Here is a 24,523-nt window from a genome sequence, read left to right as displayed (position 1 = left end):
TGGGAGAAGGTGGGTGAGTGGGACTGAGAGATATGGGAGAAGGTGGGGTAGAAATTACTTAGAAAGAGTTGATGAATTTTAGTTTTTTATGATTATGTCTCAACTGAAATAACATTTAAATGGTAGTAAATAAATTGCTACGCAATAGCTTCTATTTGTGGGATATATTCTTCAGTTAAGAGGAGAAAATTTATTTTCCATCAATTATTGTGAGGACAAGCTGGGTTCTTATGGTGGGGAGCACAGGAACTGTAGTGTGTCTGAGTTTAAAATCCCTGACTCACTAATTAGATCAATGTAAACCCTTTGTGTTTTTGCAGTGAATATGTTTGCAATGTTAAACAATTAGGCAAAGTTTTAATGTTATTCAAGGCATATAAAAAGACAGCAAATGGAAAGGAAAGGTCTCCAATGTTTTACATAGAGTGCTTTAGCAAACCTTAACTCCTTAGTGAAATCCGGGCCTTTACTAAGCAGAGAAGCAGCAGCTGTTACTCGCTATCTCCACACTTCACAATGATACTATTGGGCATAAAATAGTTCATGGAAATTGTTTGGATAATTTTAATAATTGAGATTTTTACTGGCATCAGTCCTGAACTTAATCTACTAGTCCCCACAGACACATAATGCACAAAAACTGGATTTGATCCAAATCACATTGCAGACAAATGTGAGCCTGTGTTTTGTCAGCCATTCTTTATTTTAAGGTCTGCCCTATATATTAGCCTTTTCTCTCAGCAACCTGAACCTTACTTTCATTGATATTGTTCCAGCAATTTCACAATGCCTGACCTATATCCTAAACCAAGAGAAACAGGAACGTGCACACTAGCTGATGTGAACGTTACTGATGCATTTAAAGTGATGTTATATTTGAGGGAGATAGCAACAGAAAGAATTACTGATAGATGGTGTGAAAAGGTTGGGAAAAGTATTATGCGGATAAAGCTGTCAGCTGAGTGGCCTGTTCTGTGCTGTAAATTCAATATAACTTCACCGCATATACAATGTATTGTGCAACTACCTCTATAAACAATATCTGATAGTTATATAAAAACCAAAAGAACTGCAGATGCTGTAAATCAGAAACAAAAACGGAAATTGCTGGAAAAGCTCAGTAGGTCTGGCAGCATCTGTGAAGAGGAATCAGAGTAAACGTTTCAGGTCGAGTGACTCTTCCTCAGAACATATAATTATATTGTGTCTTAATCTAACGCAACATCCAAGTTGCTTTACAGGGCCATTGTATAGCAAAAAATGACACTGACCCACTTAAAAAAAGGTATTAGGTCAGATAACTAAAACTCGGTTAGAGAAATCTGTTTTAAGTACTGTCTTTGCAGAGAGATTTAAGGAGGTAATTTCAGGGCTTAAATTCCAGCAGCTAAAGTCACAGACACCAAGGAGGGATTAAAACCAGGTACCCAAAAGACATCAGAATTAGAGGAGTGTAGAGATCTCAGAGGGCTTTGCGATGGATGAGGTCACAGAGATATGGAAGGACAAAGTCTTACAGCGATTTGAAAACATGGCTGAGAATTTTAAAATCAAGGTGTTGCTTGTTTGCAGGCTGGTGTAGAACGTGGGGTGGTGGCTTGGTGGCTTGGTGATAGTGTCTCTGCCTCTGACTACCAATGGCCAGGGTTCAAATCCCACCTTCTTCAGAGTGTAGAGCAAACTAGAACTAGACTAATCCCGTCCCACCAATCAACAGGAAAGGATCTTTCCTCTTGGGGGTCAGCCCAAAACAAGGGGGTTCTTACTCTCATTGTCCATGTCAATGACCCAAACCAGTCCAATGGTTAAAATAAAATAAAGAACTGAGGATGCTGAAGCAGAGATTTCCAAAGTCACACAATTCTCTGAGAGGGAAGAAAGTATCTAATCTCAGTCCTGAAAGGGTGACGCCAACACCCGGATCTGAAACAAAATGAGAAAATGCTGGAGGAAACTCAGCAAGTCTGGCAGTATCTGTGGAGAGAGAAACAGAGTTAACGCTTGGAAGTCCAGTGGCTAGTTCTGAAGAATGGTCACTGGACTTGAAACATTAGCTCTGCCTTCTTTCCATGGATACTGCAGACCTGCTGAGTTTATCCAGCACTTTCTGGTGTTGTTTCAGATTGAAGGGGGTCACCCTTTAGGGACAGAGATTGGATATTATTTTTCTCTCAGACAGTTGTGTGACTTTGGAACTCTCTGGCTGAAAATGTGGTGGAGGAGGGGATGGGGGCCACTGAATATTTGAAGATGGAGGTGGATAGATTCTAGTTAGGCAGATTGGGGTTCTATCCTGGGTAGCCATTAAACTACAATGAGTCAGAAGCCACTAAAATTCTCTGATTTCAGTGGACTCTTTCTGAGGGTTCTAGACATTGGGAATTGCCCACTGGAAAATTCAACTTTCCAGACAATTGCCGCGGAGTCAATTGAATGCAGGAATCCACATGGTGGCAATACGCAACCTTAATCCTCACTGTTCCAATGCCTTCGGAATGCCTGAGCCATTGTTATTTCTGAGTGAAAGAAAGTGAAAGAAGATTGATCTGACTACCCACAATGACCAGGCACTTAGGGGGGTGGGGGGTGGGCGGGGGAGGGGGGCCGCGGGAGGCGGAGGGGGAGGGTGGGTGGGTGAGGTGTCGGGGCAGCGGTTGGGAATGGGGTGGCAGTGTCCCCTAGGAATGTGAATGATAGAAACCTGGAGGTTAAACCGGGTGCTGGAACACTGGGAATAAAATGCTAATCGAATGGTTGTATGTTTTCATCAGCTTACCGCAGCCACACAGCACTCTGCATAAAGCAGTGAATCCTCTCTGAACACACTCAATAAATAACCACAAACCATCTCATTAGGAGTTTGCTGACACATTCTCCCTGAAAGTCCAAGCCCTTTTGTTTAATTTGAAATCTGATTTTATAAACATGAGTTGGCCATGAATATAGCTTCGACAATGAGCTTTGAGCGCTGATAAGCCTGTGATTTCGGTTTTAGGTGGACCCTCAATGCTTCCTTAATCGCATTCCGCACAGAAATCTTGCTCTGTCGTGAGTCACCCTTTAAATACTCAATAGCACTTTGTATTATGAACACATGCTAAAAAATTAATACTGTTTGATTTTACCCTACCATCTCACTTAGAGATTCAGTTGAAGGCCATTTGTATTGTTTTTATTTAACTCAGCATGTGGTTGACTGCAACAGTCTAATGGGCACAGATCAGAGATCTGAAGGACCATTTTGCTTGTTGGCATTCAATATAAATTGAGGCTTGATTTATAAGCAAAGTGCCACTTATCTCACAATGCCGCACAGATTACTTTCAACTTTATTGTTCCTGTCTCAGATTCAACATTAAATAATGTTGGATCATTCTGTAGTTTTACATACTTGGGTGTAACCTCTCTCCCTCCGTCTTTGACTGTCTGTTTATTTCCCTTTCCTTCTTTTGTCCATCTTTTCTATGACTCTGTATCTTCCTGCCAATGACACAAAGAGGCTTCAGTATTCTAGACAGTGCAGTGGAAAATGGATCCCGGGATTGTAGGAATATATAAGGGTGCTATAACCCAGGTCTAGGGTGATCTGAACTCAGGCTGGGAGCCGGGATAAGCAGCAACACCAAAGCCTGTGCTCCCGGATACATCACAGAGATCCAAAGAGATGAGGATGGATGAGGTGATGGATGAAACCGTGATGGATAGGGTTCACTGTTGGCCAATATGACACCATCCATTTGATCACAAAAAGGATAAAACAAGGAAGTTTCTAAATGATGTAAAAGCTAGAATAGAGGAACATAGATATTTAGTGGTTGGAGTGCCCACTCAGAAAGATCATTAAACATATTGCATCAGGCACGAAAGTAATCAAAGAACCTTAAGGAATGCTGGGCTTTCATATCTAAGGGTGAGAACACGGGGCTTAAATTTATATTGTGTACATGAAATGTAGAAGATGGGGCGAGAATAGGCCAATTAGCCCCCATTTGCTCCACCGTTCAATACGATCATGGCTGATCATTCAGCTCAGTCCCCTGTTCCCACTTTCTCCCCCATACTCTTTGAAACCTTTAGCCACAAGAACTTTATCCACCTCCTTCTTGAAAACACAATCTCTTGTTTCCACAGGCTCACTACTCTCTGGGTGAAGACATTTCCTTCAGCTCAGTCCTATAAGGTTTACCGCTTATCCTTAAACCCTTGGTTCTGGACTCGCCCCACCTTTGGGAATCATCCTTCCTGTATCTGACCTGTCTAGTCCTGTCAGAAAATGAACAGTAAGTACTGGAAACCAAGTTTACACCTGTGGAGAGAGAAGAAAATGAGGTTAATGGGTACAATTTTGTGCCCAGGGACATGGTGGGTTTGGTGGAGGAACATTTAACTGGGCAGGGGGCTTGCAGGTGGTGATAAGGTTCTGGATAGCCTGGTCTCCTGTTGTGGCCTTTAAGTGAATAATTAGTTCCGACTTTTGTTTTATTCATTAACGGATGAGGGCTTTGCTGGCTAGACAGCATTTATTGTCCATCTCTAATTGCCCAGAGGCAGTTAAGAGTCAACCACATTGCTGTGGGTCTGGAGTCACATGCAGGCCAGACCAGGTAAGGATGGTAGTTTCCTTCCCTGAAGGATATTAGTGAACCAGATGGGTTTTTCCTGGCAATCAACAATGGATTCATGGTCATCATTAGACTCTTAATTCCAGATATTTTTATTGAATTCAGATTCCACCATCTGCCGTGGTGGGATTCAAATTCATTCTAGATAACTAGAATGTTATCTAGCTCTCTAGATTAATAGCCCAGTGATAATACCACTAGGCCATTGCCTCCCCTCTTAAAGAGTTCACCTCAATGTTGCCTCCTGGCAGTAACCAAACATTAGGCAGGGGATACGCCAATGCAGGGAATGGGGTTAGTAGAGGAAAAGACCTCCCACTTATAAAGTGCCTGGTCCCACAGTGAACCTCCTCACCCTTATGTCTATCCCCACCTGCAGCCTCATGAGATCCCATCTCACCCTCGAGTGGAGCTGCTGGCCTGTGATTGGCTGGCACCTCTTGGTAGGTGGGACCTCTGCATCAGTTACACCGAAATTTCACCGGAAAAGAACAACAGGTTCAAGTGCCATTCTGCCAAATGTTTTACCAGACTCCGTCCTGAGGACTCACCAGTCACTGAGAAGCAGACGCTGCCAGGATTCCCTGTTTCAATCTCAGATCTCCTGCATCTGCAATATTTTGTTTACATCTGTCTGACCCCTGCTCTGAAATGTAACTAAACCTGTAAAGATATTTCCCTACTGCCTTGGACAGTGTTGCTTTATTGTCAATTTAAATAAGGTTCAAATAGCCAGCAAGGCTGATCTGGTGAGAATCCCAAACAGAGAAGGCAGAGAGTCTGTGGGAAAGGATATTTGGAGATTACCAGTGCCTTAAATCTCCCCATCAGAGGCTATAAAACTGAAGTTTGGGGAACGGTTGGGAATTGGCAGGAACATGACAGAGCGAATTGTATTGAGCATCCACAGAATGGGTAAGATGTACAGATGTACAGAGCAGCACAGTGGCTCAGTGGGTAGCACTGTTGTTTTACAGCTCCCGGGGCCTGGGTTTGATTCCACCCTCGGGTGATTGTCTATGTGGAGTTTGCACATTCTTCCTGTGTCTTCATGGGTTTCCTCCAGGTTTTCTGGTTTCCTCCCACAAGCCAAAGATGTGCAGGTCAGGGTGGATTGGCCATGGGAAATTGCCCATAGTGTCTAGGGATGTGCAGGCTAGGTGGATTAGCCATGGAAAAATGCAGGGTTACAGGGATACAGTATGGCGGGGTGGGTCTGGGTTGGATGCTCTTCAGAGGGTCAGTGTGCACTCGATGGACTGAGTGGCCTGCTTTCACAGTGTAGGGATTCTATGATAAGTTCGCACTGATCCAGTCAGATGTGCTCTTGAGATAACAAGGTGTAGAGCTGGATGAACACAGCAGGCCAAGCAGCATCATAGGAGCAGGAAGGCTGACGTTTCGGGCCTAGACCCTTCATTAGAATTCAAGATGTGCTCTTGACATTGGAGGATGGAAGGATCTTTAGTCTGTTTCTTGCGATAGAACTTGAATACTGGAAATACTGTCAGTCGGATGAAGTAATTTGTTTCTTGCCGTGGTGAGCCCAAAATTTCATTCCTCATCTTTCTCACTGCTTATTTTTGTGTTAATGTTTCTGCACTCTGTGGACTGGCCTGATGGAGAACAGTGTCACTCTCTGTGCCCAGGCAGAGTTTGGAGACTTTCATTTTGTACCAGGGTGGCAGGTTGTTTTATAAAGTATCACTTAGAGTTTGTAATGCAGCTCACTGACTGACATGGCCTAACATTTATCGTGTTCTGCAATGAGGTGGAATGCCATTTAATAGCAGTGATGAGGCAGTTTTTACCAACCACAATCAGAAACAGAAAGAAAACTTGGCACAATCATTTCATCCAGAAATAATAGGACACTCGGTTCAGGTCAGCTCATTGGTTCAATCCGAGCATTAGATCCGTCCACATGGGATATTCATGGTGTGAAGCATCAGCCAAGGCTCAGGGCAAACCCTGTCTTATTTCAGTTACAGGCTTCAGTCCCTCTCCAGACGTCACCACAAGAAAGGAAGCTGAAACTTTTAATCTCCACAATGAGGGAGCACCGCACTGTGGGAGGGTCAGTGCTGAGGGAGCACCGCATTGTCAAAGGGTCAGTGCTGAGGGAGTGCCGCACCGTCGGAGGGTCAGTGCTGAGGGAGCGCCACACTGTCGGAGGGTCAGTCTGAGGGAGTGCCGCACTGTCGGAGGGTCAGTGCTGAGGGAGTGCCGCACTGTCAGAGGGTCAGTGCTGAGGGAGCGCCACACTGTCGGAGGGTCAGTGCTGAGGGAGCGCCGCACTCTCAGAGGGTCAGTGCTGAGGGAGCGCCGCACTCTCAGAGGGTCAGTCTGAGGCAGTGCCGCACCGTCGGAGGGTCAGTGCTGAGGGAGCGCCACACTGTCGGAGGGTCAGTGCTCAGGGAGTGCCGCACTGTCGGAGGGTCAGCAAAATATTCTTTGGCATCACTGTGTCCAGTTTTTTGTTGGTGCAAACAGTATTCCTTAGCTGAAACATGGAATGGATGTTGAATTAATTCATCACATTTCTGTCATCGGGTTAATTCTCCCTGTGAGAGATGAGCTTTTTCAGTGGCTCCCCATGTAAATAAACGATCCATGTTGATCCAGCTTTGAAATCCTGCTCCTGACCTCACTCTTTCCAGTTAGGCCGGCTTGGGAGTGGGTTCCTCAGCCAGATTGAAGTGCTCTGCCCTCACTATTTGGAATAACACACCTGGAACAGAGCCAGGATCCCCGCGGTGCCTGACAACTGTTGGATTTGATAAGGTGGGCGCGTTTGCCAGAAACCCTTGTCAACATGTCAGAACAGAAAAGAAAGATGCTTGATTCAAAAGTTTATTTTTATAAATTTTGGAAAGAATAGGAGCTAATTGCAGCTTCCTCTCACTGTCACTTTGCAAAACTGTGTGTAGCCAGGATTTCACTCTCCTCCTCCAAGTGTGAGAGGAGCAGTCCTTTGTGCAGTGAAGCGTTTTCCCAATAAATAACTGCATCCAAACATCACTGAATATGACGTCTTTAACCTCTGAATGTTCCAGCTGAGAAGTTTCGACTTCGAGTGTTAATTCAACTCCCACTTGCTGTCAGACTCTGTAATCCTCCTTGCTAATGCCTCTGTTAACATCTTCAGTGCTTGGTGTTTAAATAGAAAGAAAGCAAACCTAACGACAGCACAATCATCACCCACTGAAAAAGCTCAGCATCTGTGAAGAGAAATCAGAGTTAACGTTCCAGGACCAGACCCAAAATGTTAACTCTGATTTGTCTCCACTGATGCTGCCAGACCTTCTGAGCTTTTCCAGCAATTTCTGTTTCTGTTTCACATTTGAAACTCTGTTGGTCAACAGCTACGAATTTCCCAACAATATTAAGGGGCAGCATTTTGGAGAAGAAGGAAAAGCAGGAGCCATACAGTATGAAAACAGACCCTTTGGCCCAACTTGCCCATTCCGACCATGTTCCCAAATTAAACTACTCCCAATGGCTTGGCCCATTTCCGTCTAAACCATTCCTATCCATGTACCTGTCCAAATGCCTTTTAAATGTTGTAATTGTACCCGCATCTACAACTTCCTCTGGCAGTTTGTTCCACACACGCATCACCTTCTGTGTGAAAAAGTTGTCCCTCAGATCCCTTTTAAGTTTTTCCCCTCTCACCTTTAACCTATGCCCTCTAGTTTTGAACTCCCCAAGGGAAAAGACATTTGCCATTCACCCTATCCATGCCCCTCATGATTTTGTAAACCTCCATAAGGTCACCCCTCAGCCTCCTACACTCAGTGAAAAAAGATCCCAACATATCCAACCTCTCTTCATATCTCAAGCCTCTAGTCCCAGTAACAGGAGATTGGCACTCAGTTAAGATGCTCATTTGTAGAGTATGATGAGCTGATTAGCCTCTTTCTGTGTTATAACACTCTGTGATTGTGATTCTGTTATGTTGCCATGCAATTCAATGGTTGTGGGGGATTTTCAAATCTCCATTGACTGATCAGTTGGCATAATGGAATGCAAATATTTAATTATTTTGCCTTTCCAGTGAAAATGATTGATTCGAGTGGTTGAAATTGGGTTATCATCCAATGTAAACACTTTTACCAGAGTGTGGAGTGCTCAGCCTGTGAGGAAGCTGATTAAAAATCAGTGACGATAACTTCAAAAGAAATTATACTGAACCATTTATTAATTTCATTGTTGTACAGCAGTCAATTTCTTAAGATATTAAAATACTCTTCAATATCAAAAGTTGCAAAAAATGCTACCGATGAAGACACAAATACATTTTCATGTATGAAACCATTATCCATGACTGAACTCATCTTCAAACAAAGAACCCATAGAATTCTTTCGCTAACCCTTGGGTATGATTGGTACATTTGTGTTGAGGTTGAATGTAACGCAGAGAACATGAACATCTTTGGGGCCAGGTTTGGTTTGAGCAAATTGAATCTTGAATTGATCTTAAAGGAACATGGAAACAATTGACTCTGGGTGTAGCTCTCTCGAGTTTGAAATTCCTTGACCTTTTGCACCGGTTTGGTTAATTTCTTCCCAGTTTGTGCTGCACTTTGAACACCGAGTGAAACCTCACACCCATCCACAGTCCCTGACTCAACCTTGATATTTGGGACTGGCTGCTTTTTTGAATGGGGTTGATGTGGGCAGTACCTACACAATATACCACTATCCTGATGATACCACAGCTGCTCAAATATAGCAATAAGAACCCACATTGTGCAAATATCGAAACCTCCTGTTTTGCAGAATCCCTGTCCTCTTCAGTCCTCCTCCTACCTCACAATATGCAACATGGTAAATATAAAGAAGGCTGGATTTTCTTCCCACTCTGCATTGGGTATACAAATCTTAGGCTTGTTGCTGAGAAAACTCACAGAGGTACTGGATAATTTGGCTTTTTCTTTATTAATCCATCTCAGGATGTGAGTGTCACTGGCTGGCCCAGCATTTATCACCCATCCCTAGTTGCCTTCTTGAACCTCAGTGGTCCATGTGCTGTAGGTCAACCCACAGTGCTCTTAGGGAGGGAATTCCAGGATTTTGACCCAGTGACACTGAAGGAATGGTGATATATTTCCAAGTCAGGATGGTGAGTGGCTTTGTAGGCAGTGGAATGTCCTTTCTAAATAAAATAACAGGTCTTTTGAAAGCAATATTGGCCAACTGAGTGGCATGCTGGGAAAACTGGCCAGTTGAACAGCATGCGGGGAACTGAATCAGACCAGGCAGACAGGTCTGCAAACTGATTACCTTGATTGATTACAATGAGACAGTGTTAATGAAACAATGGAACTGAGCTCAGAAATCACCAACACCAGGTTATAGTCCTACAAGTTTATTTGAAGACACAAGCTTTTGGAGCGAGACTCAGAAACCTTGTGTCTTCAAATAAACTGTGGGACTATAACCTGGTGTCGTGTGATTTTTGACCTTGTCTACCCCAGCCCAACACTGGCGCCTCCACAACAGTGGAACTGAGATGTTAAACCAGGAAGCTTGCAGTATTCACTGTCAAATTGAATCAAGCCAGACAGATATTCAAACAATTCACCTTGATTGACAATTGAATGGTTGTTGATTAGATAATGCTGCAAGTTTTCAGGTGGAACAATAGATCTGAGTTTCAGTGGAACTGTTTTCTGAGACGGCTTGGCTCCAAGGGTTGGTTTGATCAATAAGGGACATTACAACATTTAACACCGTCTTTTATGATGCACTCCCTGAGATAGAGACTATGCTAATTACATTGGTGAATAAAACTACTGCTAAGCCACTGGATTCGGAAATGACTTGGATAACCAGTTAAAAGAAGGTACTCAAATCAAAGGGGTCTCTCACACACTCCAGAGAACAGTAGGACCAAGAAGCAGGAACCTTGGGAGCAGGAAGAACAGCCTCAACTCTGGCTCGTGCAGCTGTAATGAGGTAGTATACACTCTCTAACATCTTGCACTCCCAAAGCAGATTTTATACTCATATGTGAGGATAGACATTTAAGAACTGTAAGGTTATACAGAATATTAGAGGGAAAGACTGGTTCTGTAAAGTTGTATATATTTCTATCTTGTGCTTCAATGATAATAACTCATGTCTCATGGTAAATCATGTCTCATTAATAGCATAAAATAAGTTCCACTAAGTAAGAAAGTAGGTCAGACTATATGAAAGTGAAGCTTACAGTTGAGAGGGGAACTTACAGGGGATGGTGTTCCCATGTAACTGTTGCATTATCCTTCTAGATGGAAGTGGTATTGAGTTTGGGAGGTGCAGAGATTTGGCCTGTCTGTGTTAGTAAACAGATGTGTGAGTGTTTTAGTTTACTGTGAAGGTCACAGCTTGAAGACAGTCATTAGGCACACCTGCACTGCAGGTAAAGAAAGACACGCTCTCACTCTGTGTGCTGGATACCGCCAGGCCAGTATAATCATCAAAAAGGAGACAGGACTACAGCCTGTTGACTATCTGCAGAGCCAAGAATCTCAAAATCAGCTGCTCCACTAGAAATGGCCGCTTTACTGGTATCGTTCAACTTAACGGTCCTGCATTTTATCGTTCACTCTTCATGAAAACCAGGCATTGATTTGTTTCTCATTTGGACTGTTATATTTTACTCAATTCACATTTCAAGCTCTTTGGAAGTGTAGGCATTAATCCCAACTCCCTCAACATTCCACGGAGACCTGGAAATGTTTACAATTAAACGATTTACCCGATTCTCTTTGGAGTGTTTGCTATTATATTTGTTTCTACAAGCCTTTCTAGCATTGCATTCTCGACATTAACCTTGCACCTGTTCAAGTGCTTTAACCATCCCATTAAAATCCATTAAATCTCTCCCCCTCTCTGTGAACATCCACCAGTGTTTTCAATACCCTGCTGGGTAGCATCATCAGTACAGCCTCCGATGAAGTGTTGGTGTGTTTTTCTGCCTGATTTTTAAACTCTGGAGTCCGTTGAAAATCAAGAAGATACTACACGCCCCGACACACTCATCACACTACCTGACATCAGGAACACGTCGGAACTAACCACAAGACTCCTACAACCGCTGGGCATCAGAGTGGCACACAAGCCCACATCAACTCTACGACAACTGCTCACCCGAACTAAAGACCCACTCCCCGCCATGGACAGGACCAATATCATCTACAAGATCCCCTGCAGAGACTGCGAGAAACACTACATCGGACAAACAGGAAGGAAACTAACAACAAGGGTACACAAACACCAACTGGCTACAAAAAGACACGACCAATACTCACTCATCTCAATCCACATGGACAAGGAGAACCATCACTTCGACTGGGACAACACCAAAATCCTGGGACAAGCTAAGCAGAGACAGGCACGGGAATTCCTAGAAGCCTGGTACTCCACGAAGAAAGCCATCAACAAACACATAGAACTCGACCCCGTATACATTCCACTACAAAGGAAAACCGGAAGTGAGGCAATCAACGGACTCCAGAGTTTAAAAACCAGGCGGGAAAACACACCAATGCTTCATCAGAGGTTGCACTGATGGTGTTACCCAGCAGGGTAATGAAATGTCTGCAGAACAACGAACCAGCTCAGCGAGCCAACCAACCTCAACACCCACAACCCGAGCTACAAATCTACTCCAAAACCTTAAAGTGTTTTCAACAGTCGTGTATTTCATAGAGTCAGAGTCACACAGCACGGAAACAGGCCCTTCTGTCCAACTCATCCAGGACGAATAAGTTTCCCCAAACTAACCTAGTCCCTTTCCTGAAAAGGCTGTTCAGCAGGTTATTCCAGATGTTTATTGATGCAAATGTTTCTGAGTCAGTATATATTTGTGACCTTCGGTCTTGTTTCCCTCTCTTATGTTGATATTCAGAACAAACAACATTGTGGGCCGAAGTGCCTGTACTGTTCTATGTTCTAAACCTTACCCAGCTCCATCACCTGGAATTTCCCCTTCAAGCCACTCACCATCCTGACTTGGAAATATATCACCATTCCTTCAGTGTCACTGGGTTAAGATCCTGGAATTCCTTCCTTAAGGGGCATTGTGGATCTACATGTAGCTCACCCCCACCTTCTCAAGGGCAATTAAAAAGAATCTGGTTGTTTATATGTTAACTAGTCTTCTCTCTGGTCTGTCTTAACCCTTTTCTGTCAGGTTACGCCCATGAGGTTACAATTCTGTACATGCCTCCAAGTGTTTGTATATTCCTCCCCTTCTGCAATGATCTGTTTATGATACAGTGAGTGAGGTTGTATAGATGTATTTGACATCTTCAGTTTTATATCCCACAATGCATTCCATTCTTTTGACTGTGCATCCCAAAACTTTATTCTTTTAACAAGCACAAGATAATGTAGGCATTTCAGAGATTCCAAAGAATAAATGCAGTCTATGTAAAAATTCTTCACGCTAAATATAATTGTGTCCTGTAGCTATTGCTGCTCCTAAAATGCTACCAATCACTAAGCTGCTGGTATTGTGAAAAATTGGCAAGGAACTGGCTGCTGAACATTTAGATTATTCCACTGTCTGTAGTTTTAATCTTGGTCTTACTTCAGAATAAATCAATCTATGCATCAATTGATTGGGTCTAGTTGGAATCTGACCCCTTTAGTAAGCCCACATTGTTTAGAATTGTCTTGAATTATCAACTGGCTGTTGGGATTAGGGTGAAGAGCAGCAAGTGTCTTCATTCTTAATAATGTTCAGACTGCATCCTTATTGCTGGTGCTTTCGAATGTTGTCTGCTGAATGCTAATTTGCTTTTCTGTACTTCTCAGATCAATGGAAACTCAAATGTGTCCCCACTTTGACCTGCAATTTATTAAGTCTGTTTTTTTTCTGGAATGTTGATCTCCTATAATAAAACACAATAGCTTCAGTCTCCTACAGGGAGTCAGGGGAAAAACAGAACTCAGGGCTTCAGGAAGCACTGTGGGGAGGCTGCAAGACTATTACAATCTATGTTTTATTTGTTTGAGGATGTTTATGGCTGGGCCAGCATTTGGTACACATCCCGAATTTCCACAGAGAAAGAAAGTAGTACATCTTCCTGAAAAGCATTACAACCCTTTCTGGAGGGGCTACGCAACTTATTAAATAGTGGGGAGTGGAACTTTGGTCCATGGATGATAAGGGAATTGTCCAACTTAGGATGTTTGAGTCTTTAAGAAGGTGGTGGAAGCTGATCGTTTCGTAATGTTGTTGCTCCTTTCTGGAGTTAGAGGTCACCGGTTTCAGATAAATTGGAAGGTATCCAGAACTTGGTGCAGAGCTTCAGAAATCTAAGCAATGCAAGATATGGTGCTAAGACAGAGAAGCAGACTGATACTGCATGTGGGCAGAAGGAAAGCCCTCAGCACATGAAAAGAATTTGCTGGAACAATTGTAAATAAACCGTGGTCAATACCTGAAGGAGGGGAAGTTAGTGAAGGCAGCTCCAAATGCGGATATTAGCTCCATGACCAAGGCCCAGTCTGCCTATTTCAACATTGGGCTTGTCAACACTAGAGCTCTCTTTCCCAGATGGAAGAATTCTCTCATGGTCACAATGGGTCACAAGAATGAAGCTTTGGTCTAAATCTGGTTCTATATATATGTGTATGGGTCTGTGGGTGTATATCTATATGTGTGTGTACGTACAATATGTAGACTATATATGGCAGTGAATGGGGTGGCACAGTAGCTCAGTGGTTAGCACTGCTGCCTCACAGTGCCAAGGAACCAGGGATCAATTCCACCCTCAGGTGACTGTCTGTGTGGAGTTTGCACATTCTCCCCATGTCCGTGCAGGTTAACTCTGAGTGCTCTGGTTTCCTTCCACAGTCCAAAGCTGTGCAGGTTAGGGTGGATTGGCCATGCTAAATTGTCCCATAGCATTCAGAGATGTGCAGGCTAGGTGGGTTAACCATGGGAAATGCTGGGCTACACAGATCAGGTGGGCTGTTCTTCAGAGGGTTGGTACAGACCTGATGGGCTAAATGGCCTTCCCCCATACTGTTGGGATTCTGTGAGAGGTGTTAGGGGGTGCCAAGCAGAAAGAGTCATATGCATTTATAGACTGTCCTAGTTAACCCTTCAGCCTAAATTTGTACAATGATTCTCGTGAAGTTTTTAAACTAGGCTCGTGTAGATGAAGGCAGCATTCATTTCACACACAGCAAGATCTCACAAAAGATTGCAGTCAGTGACACGATTTGAAATGGGAATCCTGTCCCTCAACCAGCTCAGGTTGTTGGGTATAATCAGGAACATAGGAACAGGAGTAGGCCATTCAGCCCATCAAGCCTGTCCCACCATTCAAAACCATCATGGCTGGTTGAACATTTCAATTCCTTTTGCCCACCCCATCTCTGTGATTCTTTATGCCATTGATAATTAAAAAGTTGTCAATGTCTGTTTTAAATATATTCAAAGATTGAGGTTCCGCTGCCTCTGGGGGAGACAATTCAAAAGATTCACCACCCTCTAAGTAATAACAAAAATCTCTGAATCTTGGTTCTAAATTTTAAATTGTGCCCTGGCTCTAGATTCCCCAAACTAGGGGAAGCATCTTAACTGCATCTACTTTGTCTATCCCTTTGAATATTTTGCAGGTTTTAATGAGATAACCTCTCACCCAACGAATACAGGCCCCACTTGCCCAATTTCTCTTCATAGTTCATTCCCCAGTCCTGGGAAAGAGTCTTGTGAACCTTCGATGCACGCTGTCTATGGCAATAATATCCTAAAAGACTCTTATCAACTTTAACAGCTGTGCCATAGAAAGCATTCTTTCCAGATGCATCACAGCCTGGTTTGGCAACTGCTCTGCCCAGGACCGTAAGAAACTGCAGAGAGTTATGAATACAGTCCAGCCCATCACGTAATCTAACTTTCCATCCATTGACTTCATCTACACTCCTTGCTGCCTTGGGAAAGACAGCCAACATCATCAAAGACCCCTCCCACCCCAGTTATAATCTCTTCCACCCTCTTCTGTAAGCCAGAAGATACAAAAGCTTGAACACATGAACCAGCAGATTCAAGAACAGCTGCTATTAGGCTTCTGAATGGATCTCTCAAATTTCAAATCTAATGTTGATCTCAGTCTTTGTGCACCTTCTCTGTTCTACGGCCCTAATGTACTTTGTATGGTATGATCTGCCTGTACTGCACGCAAAACAAAACCTTTCACTGTACCTAGGTACAAGTGACAATAATAAATCAAATAAAAAATAAGGAAAGCCAAAACTGCACACAGTACCCCAAGTACAATCTAACCAAGCTCCTATCCAATTGAAACAAGACGTCACTGCGCCTGTACTCATATTCTCTTTTGATAAAGACTAATGTTCCATTAGCCTTTCTAATAGCTTGCTGCACCTGCACGTTAGTCTTCAGTAATCTGTGGACATGAACACCCAGGCCCCTTTGCCTTTACACATTTACACTTTACATACTCTTACCATTTAAGAACATTCACAATTAGACAATATCACCTGCTGACGAGGATCTACCGGGGAAGCAAATGGAATCCCTGATACCTGTTCTACTTGCTTCAGGTGTAAGTGGGTCTGAGTCTCACAGGCATGTTTGTGGGACCTGTTCCTTAGGCATGTTGGCATGTTCTACAAATTTGGGTCCTGTCTGCCTGGAAGAACATCTCCGACAAATTGGGCAGGTCACTGGCAGGACATGGCCATATTCTGTTCTGGGCGTTTCGGTTTCCTAATTGCCCCAAAAATAAGTCCTTTGTTTGCATAAGCCAAAAGAAACTGCCTTCTGTTTTGTTGGTCGGATATTCATGGCTTCAGAGTGAGTATTTAGATGTTCCCTTGCAACACCAAGTCACAGAGGCGATGGGCCAAGTGCTGAGATAGAATAGTTAGGTGGTTGTTTTTGACTGGCACAGAATTGATGGGATGAAGGGTCTTTTTCTGTGCTGTAGGCCTCTATGACTGTCTAACTCTATGAAAGTGAAACCTGATAGTACTCCATTGCCATACAAAATGGCTGTCACCATCTTGAAAGAGGATTCCTGTTGGACATTTAAAGCATATGCCAGTCCCATTGTGGGAGCCCCTTGCAATGTGGAGATCACAGTCTTGTCACTTATATTGGACTGTTTTGGGGCCATTTTATCACTGTGACTATAGAGTTAAACAGCATGGAAACAGACCCTTTGGTTCATGCTGACCAAGTTTCCCAAACTAAACTAGTCCCACTTGCTTGAGTTTAGCCCATATCTCCTTCTAAACGTTTCCTATCCATGTACCTGTCCAAATGTCTTTTAAATGTTATAACTGTACCTGTATTTACCATATCCTCTGGCAGTTCATTCCAGATACAAACCACTGTCTGTCTGAGGAAGCCGCCCCTTAGTTCAGGGTTACTCGATCATACAGGCTTGACCATAACCACGTTTCTCATAAGAAGGCTACATGCAGAAATGGACCTTGGATCCCTGCTGCCCAGGAGCTCTGGTGATTATAAGTTCCAGCTCCTGAGATCACAATCCCTGACCCAGACTCACCTTCCTACCCTGTCCCTACATTTCCCATTGGCAACTCATCTAACCTTCACATCCCTGGACTCTATGGGTAATTTAGCATGGCCAATCCATCAAACCTGCACATCTTTGGACTATGGGAGGAAACTGGAGCAAACCCAGATAGACATGGGGAGAATGTACAAACTCCATAAAGACAGTCACCCAAGGGTGGAATCCAACTCTGGCACTGTAAGGCAGCAGTGCTGACCAACTGAGCCACCATGCCGCCCAACTGCATTATATTAACCCTTCATCTCAAACTGTCCATTCAGCATCAAGAGCTTTCTTTCCCAATGATTAAAACTACACAAAGTATCCAAAGGGAACATAGAAACAGAAACTAGCAGCAGGTGTAAGCCATTCAGCCCTTCATGCCTCCTTGCCACTCAATGAGATCATGGCGAGGTTAACGGCACCCTGTGAGTTCTGTCCCTGGGGTTAATCCATAGGTACTGGGAAAGCTCCCCTGACTGGGGGGGAGTTGGTGCTGAGGTGGTCATGTCACTGGAGTCCTTGGCAAACCTTTTGCGGATATCAGTTCAAGTCTGAGCACGGAGGATGGTGAAATGTTTATTTAATTAAAAGTATAGAAATTAGACTTCAATTACTGGAGGCTGTATGTAGCAAACAGTTCCAACAACTACCTAACTGCCTTAACTACCTGGCCCTCACTTCTGAAAAAAGGTCACCAGACCCGAAACGTTAACTCCGATTTCTCTTCACTGGTGCTGCCAGACCTGCTGAGCTTTTCCAGCAATTTCTGATTTAAGCATCCACAGTTCTTTTGGCTTTTATTTAGCCCTAACCTTGAGCTCACCTGGCAGAATTTGTTGTGACCTTGATCCATCATCATCAGCCGAAAGTAAAGTCAGCTTTGATCTCCTGATGTCAGAGATGCTGCTAATCCGAGATTCAGGATATATTCAGGAGCTAATCATTATTCTGGTTTTGTATCTATGGCCAAAATGCTGACTGTTGCTTATGGACTCAAACATTTGTTGGTTACATTCCATACATCGATCAATTAAAAACTCATTTCCCTTCTGCCATGCTGCCTTAATATTAATGTGAACTGTCTCCCTGCACATGCACTGAGTATTAATGGATTCAGATCCCAGCTGCTAGTATATTTAAAAATTCCAAATTTCTGAAGAATGAATGAAATATAAACAGTAAAGAATCTAAATCCTGTCAAATCTTTCTGATTAGTTGATTTTTAGTGTCTCAAGGAACATTTTAAATTTAGTCTTGGTGTAATTTTTTAGTTCACATTGGCTGAGGTTTTGGTATCAAGTGAAGAGTTGGATTTATTGGTGAGGACTGTGTGATGGCTGTTTCTGTCCTTAGCTTTCTAAACCAGAGGTCCTCTGTCGACCGCATTCTTAGAGGGAGCTTCAGGGCACTTCACACACTTGTTTGTCAGTAAGAATTTTTTCACGTTTAAGCAGAGCTTGGATTCTGGTCATCTTCACAATTCTTACTGATAGAGAGAACATGAACAGGTTTCATTGAACATTTCTTTATACAGGAGATAGTGAGAGCAAACATTCTGTCTGCAGCCCAGCACCCCCAGTTTCACAGGGCATGTGATCGGACATCACATGGCATAGCTGCTTTCAAACATGTTCAGTCATTATCCTATTGAGTAATGTTATGTTTCTGTTTAGCCCACACAGCCAATAGCAGGAAAACACTTTAATTCCATCTATCAAAGCTGTGTCTATACCAGACTAACTCTTTTACTCTGTTTAGGATACAGATCAGCCTTAATTTGATAGTCCCTCAATGAAGGTACATGAGACTATCTGCAGCTCTATGGAGTAGAGAATCCCAAAAATTCACAACGTTCTGATTGAAGTAAATTCCATTCACCTCAGCCCTAAATCTTGGACCGTTTATCCTGAGACTTGACCCCCCCCCACCACAATGTTTTAGATTCTCCAGCCAGGGGGAAACAACTTCTCTGAACTAAATTATTCAGTCTCTCATCATAGAGCAACTCTGTTAACCGAGGGACCAATCTAATGAATCTTTGCTGTCTTGTTTCCAATGCAAGCACGTACTATTTTAGATTTGGAGACCGAGACTGCACACAGGCTTCCTGACAAGTCCTCACCAAAGCCCTGTATAATTGCAACAAGACTTTCTTGCTCCTGTCCTCGAACTCCCCTGTGATTAAGGCCAACATGCCATTTATCTTCCTGTTGCTTGCTGTACCTGCAAGCTAACCCTCTGCTTTCCTTGTGTAAACACATCCAAGTCATTCTGAACATCAATATGTCATGCCTTTGATGAAAAAATGTTCTGCTTTTCCATTCCTATCACCAAAGTGAATAACCTTATACTTCCCCCAGATTGTACTCCATCTGCCAACTTGTTTCCTGCTCAACTAACTCATTTATATCTCTGTGTCCTCTTCAAATCTTATTGTCCCACTTTCCTGGTCTTGTCAGTGAACTTGGATACATTACTGAATCGTTACTATAGACTGCAAATATTTGATGGTTCAGAACTGAAGCATACCACTGGTTACATCCAGCCAACTTGGAAATACCCTATTTATACCAACCTCCTGCTTCCTGTCCGTTAAGTAAATATCTCTCCATATTTACACATTTCGCCAAGACCTTATCTTGTGTATTAACCTTTTGTGTGGTACCTTACTGAATGGCTCAACTGCAGATTGCTGACTGGTGGTAGGAGTCCACTCTGCCAAGAAGGTCCAGGTTTAAGTTCCACTAACCCTAGGCATGTGTCATAACATTTTTTTTATTCATTCACCATTTATTGCCCAGTCCAGGGGCAAATTAGGACTCATAGAGTCACACAACACAGAAACAGACTCTTCGGTCCAACCAGTCCATGCTGATAATAATCTCAAATTAAACTGGTCCCAACTGCCTGCTCCTCTGGCTCATATCCCTCCAAACCTTTCCTATTCATACACTTTTCTAAGTGTCTTTTAAGTGTTGTAACTGTGCCCACATCCACCACATATGAGGAGGTACACTCCACATGTGAACCACTCTCTGTGTAAAAAAACTTCCCTTCATCTTTTTTAAATCTCTGTCCTCTCACCTTAAAAATGCTCCCCCTATTCTTGAAATCCCCCATCCTAGGGAAAAGGCACCTCTCTATACCTGTCATGATAGTGAACCAGATGGGATTTTCCTGACAATTGACAACATCTTCATTAGAGTCTTAATTCCAGATTTATTATTTTTATCTACTATAGTGGGATTTGAACCCAGGTACCTAAAATATTGTCTGGGTTACCTGAATTAACAATCTAGTGATAGTACCACTAGGCCATCACCTCCACCAAATGGGGTGCCTTTCCTGATGTTGTAATGGTCGACTTAATGACAGATTATGATTCATACCTTACTGTAGCATTGGCCTCAACTGTGATCACTCCCTTGGCCATTAAGCCCATCAAAGCCCATTTCAGAAGAGGCTGGGTAACTAAGGACAAATGTGTAGGGGCAATGTTTAAATGTGCTTGTGTCACTGTCTCCTCAGAGAATCATATTGGAACCAACTGATACAGATAAACTGATCCCTTTTCTTTAAAGAATGCTATTGAACTCTGCAAGCAAATTTGCATGTTATTTAACTGATTGAATTAAAGAAGTGTTGATTTTTCAATCAACGATGAAAGCATTAGTGGGATAATTATCCGACATTACATCTCAGAACCTCACTGATTTACATTTCTGTTTGTGTCATGTTATATGCCCTCCACTTCACTCCCATGTTCCTTGTAACTCACTTGAATGCAGCTAATTTGCAATGATTGTGTAATTAGCAAGTAGCAGATTTAATGACTAAATATTGGCCATGAGGATCAGCCGTGAATTAATTCAAAATTCACACGACACCAGGTCATCATGTTCACCTGGTGAAGGGGCAGTGCTCCAAAAACTTGTGTTTTCAAATAAACCTGTTGGACTATAACCTGGTGTCGTGTGATTTCTGACTTTGTCCACCCCAGTCCAACACTGGCATCTACTCATCATGAATGGAAAAGATCACTCTTTCATGGGGTGTGAGCATCACTGGCTAGGCCAACATTTATTGCCCGTCCCTAATTGGCCCTGAAGATTGTTATGAGTTAACCACATTGCTGTGGATCTGGAGTCACATGTAGGCCAAACCATGTAAGAATGGCAGCTTTCCCTCCCTACAGGGCATTAGTGAACCAGATGGGGTTTTAAAGCATTTGACATTATTTACACAGTAATCATTGGGCTATCTTCGTTATTGAATTCATATTTCACCGTTTGTCACTGTGAGATTCAAAGCCCTGTACCCAGAATTGGTATTCTGGATTATTAGGGTCGTGACACAACCAGTATAGCACAGCCTCCCCTGCTACAATGTCAAATGATCAGGGCAGTAAGTCTTTGGACTGATTCCATTCAGGCAGTGACAGTGACCTCAGAATCCCCTGTCAAGGAGGGGATTTAGGGGGAGGTTCAATGAGGGAAAAATCAGCCCCTGCTCCTACACATCAACAGATACATGTGGAAATCGGCTGAAGATAAAGATGTGACACATTACTGTAATTGGAACCATGTCCTTCTGGGTGAGAATTCCAGCAAGCTGGGTTCTGAGTGAGGACTTGCCTGGTTTGTCCTCCCTCAGTGGCCAAATAGCTGCCCACATAAGCATAGAAAGTTCTGATGAGTAACTAGATCCCAGACCCAGCCAAAAGAGCAGTTCTGTAAAGTGTTCTCAATGTTTGCTTGGGGAGCTCTTAAATCAGGACTATATGTTCATTTAATTAATGAGCATGTTAGTAGAATCCAGAAGGAATACTTGGGTAATTGTCCTTAATTAGTTGCAAACATTTAAATAGCGACTACATAGAAAAACAGAATTTAAGTTAGTGAGAAGACAAAAGAATAAACAATTCCATTGATCTGAGAAAATGAATGCATGGCCTCAACATCCAGGAGAAATCTTTCAGAAACAGGGGGATGTGTCACAGCTAGGCTTCTTACAGTTTAATCTTTGTACAAAACCACTTCACTTAAATAAGCTGATAACTGACCTTAACAAACACTGAATTCCCACATTGCTGCTTTATTTACATGCTTACGTCAAACTATTGAATAATTGTATTAATTTTAGCAGAAAATCTGATAATGAATTCTCAATATCAGATTGCAATGTCCCTATGCACATGTTTGCTTCTACCTTTTAAGAACCTTCATAAAACGCAGTTGCTTGACCAAGCTTTTTGAACATCTCCTAATCTCTCTCTCTTGTAGGAGGTTGTTAATACTGTAGCTTCGTGAAAAACCTCAGGATGTTTAACTTGTGGAAAATGCTCCGATTAATTCAAGTCAGTTGTTTTCTTTATTATTCTTATTTTGTCGGTGAGACTGGTAATATTGCTTTTATTGTTTGTCAATAGTTGTCCTATAACAGTGAGGATAGGGCCTTGGGAACAAACATAGTCTGGATCATCCAACACTATCACTAGAAATCAGAAGTCACATGACACCAGGTTATAGTCCAACAGGTTTATTTGAAATCACAAGCTCTCGGAGGATGGCCCCTTCACCAGGTGACAAAGAAGCAGCACTCCAGAAGCTTTTGCTTTCAAATAAACCTACTTGACTATGACATGGTGTTGTGTGATTTCCGACTTTGTCCACCCCAATCGAAAACCAACACCTCTACACCAAGATTATCGCTAGTGTGAGAGGTTGCAGTTTCTGGATTTCATATAGAACAATCACAGAAGCCCAAATCAGAACAGTAGAGCAAGAGCAAGGGGAGGCCATTGATCCCTCCATAGTTGTAGAGTGATGCAGCATGGAAACAGACCCTTCGGTCCAACCAGTCCATGCCGACCATAATCCCAACTAACAAGCCCCACCTGCCTGTGTTTGGCCCATGTCGTTCTAAATAATTCTTATTCTTGTACTTACCTAAAAGTCTTTTTAATGTTGCAACTGGACCTTCATCCACTACTTTTTCTGCAAGATCATTCTGTGCATCAACCACTCTCGGTGTAAAAAAATTGTCCCTCATGTCCTTTTTAAATCTTTCTCCCCTCATCTTAAAAATATCTCCCCTAATCTTGAAACCCCCCACCCTAGGGAAATGACATCTGCTATTCACCTCATCTATACACCTCATGATTTTATAAACCTCCAAAAGGTCACCCTCAATCTCCTATGCTCCAGTGAAAAAAGAAGCCAGCACTGTTTTCTATGAAAGGTTTAATGTATGAGTTATAATGTAGCTCCAGCTAGTCTAAGACATAACACAGCCATTGGTGGAGCATCAGGCAGACGACTGATGTACTCTGGCCAATAACAAAAGTGAGTGTCAAAAAAGCCCAACAATTTTTAATTCCTCCCTTGTTCTTCCATTAGGTTTCCTAGTAACAGTGTCTGCAAAAGGAATAATTAATTCCTGAGGATTTCTGGACAAACGTGTTCAGCATTACTGCACACCTAAATTTCTACATTGTATCAGAATGGTTAACAACTAAGTCTTTACAAGGATGACGGGAAAAGCGGCCAACTTCACAGGAACAATAGCTTTTACATAAGGCAGAACCAGGGACTGCTCATTCAACAGGATAATGGTGATGAGGGCTGCTAATGAGGTAAAGGTCTCGTCATCGACTCGGATACCTATCATGTTATTCCAGTCATTTGGTTTGTCTATAGCACCATCTCATTTCTTATTTTTGATTTTTTGTAACTGTCTCTCTACCTTAATTAATCAGCTCATAGATCATTCCTTCACTTGTTATTCGGCTGTGAAACTTTCCTCACTTTTGTCTGACACTTTTGATCACCAGCAAAGACTTGTTATCCAGCCTGTTGACACTCCACTCACACTATTTGTACTTACCTGTTAGCACTCTTAATTACCTAGAATTATCTTGCTTTTATCTTTCTGTACCTGTACACTGCCCAACACTTCACCTGGTGAAGAAGCCGCACGGTGAAAGCTTGTGATTTCAAGTAAACCTGTTGGGCTATAACCTGGTGTAGTATGACTTCTGACTTGCATTATCGTGAGTCTGAGGCAGCTTTGTGTTGTAACCTGATATGATCTTATGCTGCAGTGTTAATCTGATTGAGTGGTACATAAAGACAGAAATTGCAGTAACTGTACAGGCTGGAATCATTTGTCCACTGGTGTTGATCTGTAGAGAGCAATATCTGAATGGACAGCTGATGTCAAGAATTGGGCTGAAGGGATGGTGCATTGAGATGCCTCAGAAAGATCTGAATGATTGTAAGATAACAAGGTGTAGAGCTGGATGAACACAGCAGGCCAAGCAGCATCAGAGGAGCAGGAAAGCTGAAG

The sequence above is a fragment of the Rhincodon typus genome, chromosome 39, assembly GCF_021869965.1.
Source record: "Rhincodon typus isolate 14 chromosome 39, sRhiTyp1.1, whole genome shotgun sequence".
Taxonomy (NCBI): Eukaryota; Metazoa; Chordata; class Chondrichthyes; order Orectolobiformes; family Rhincodontidae; genus Rhincodon; species Rhincodon typus.
This window is presented reverse-complemented; position numbering follows the sequence as displayed.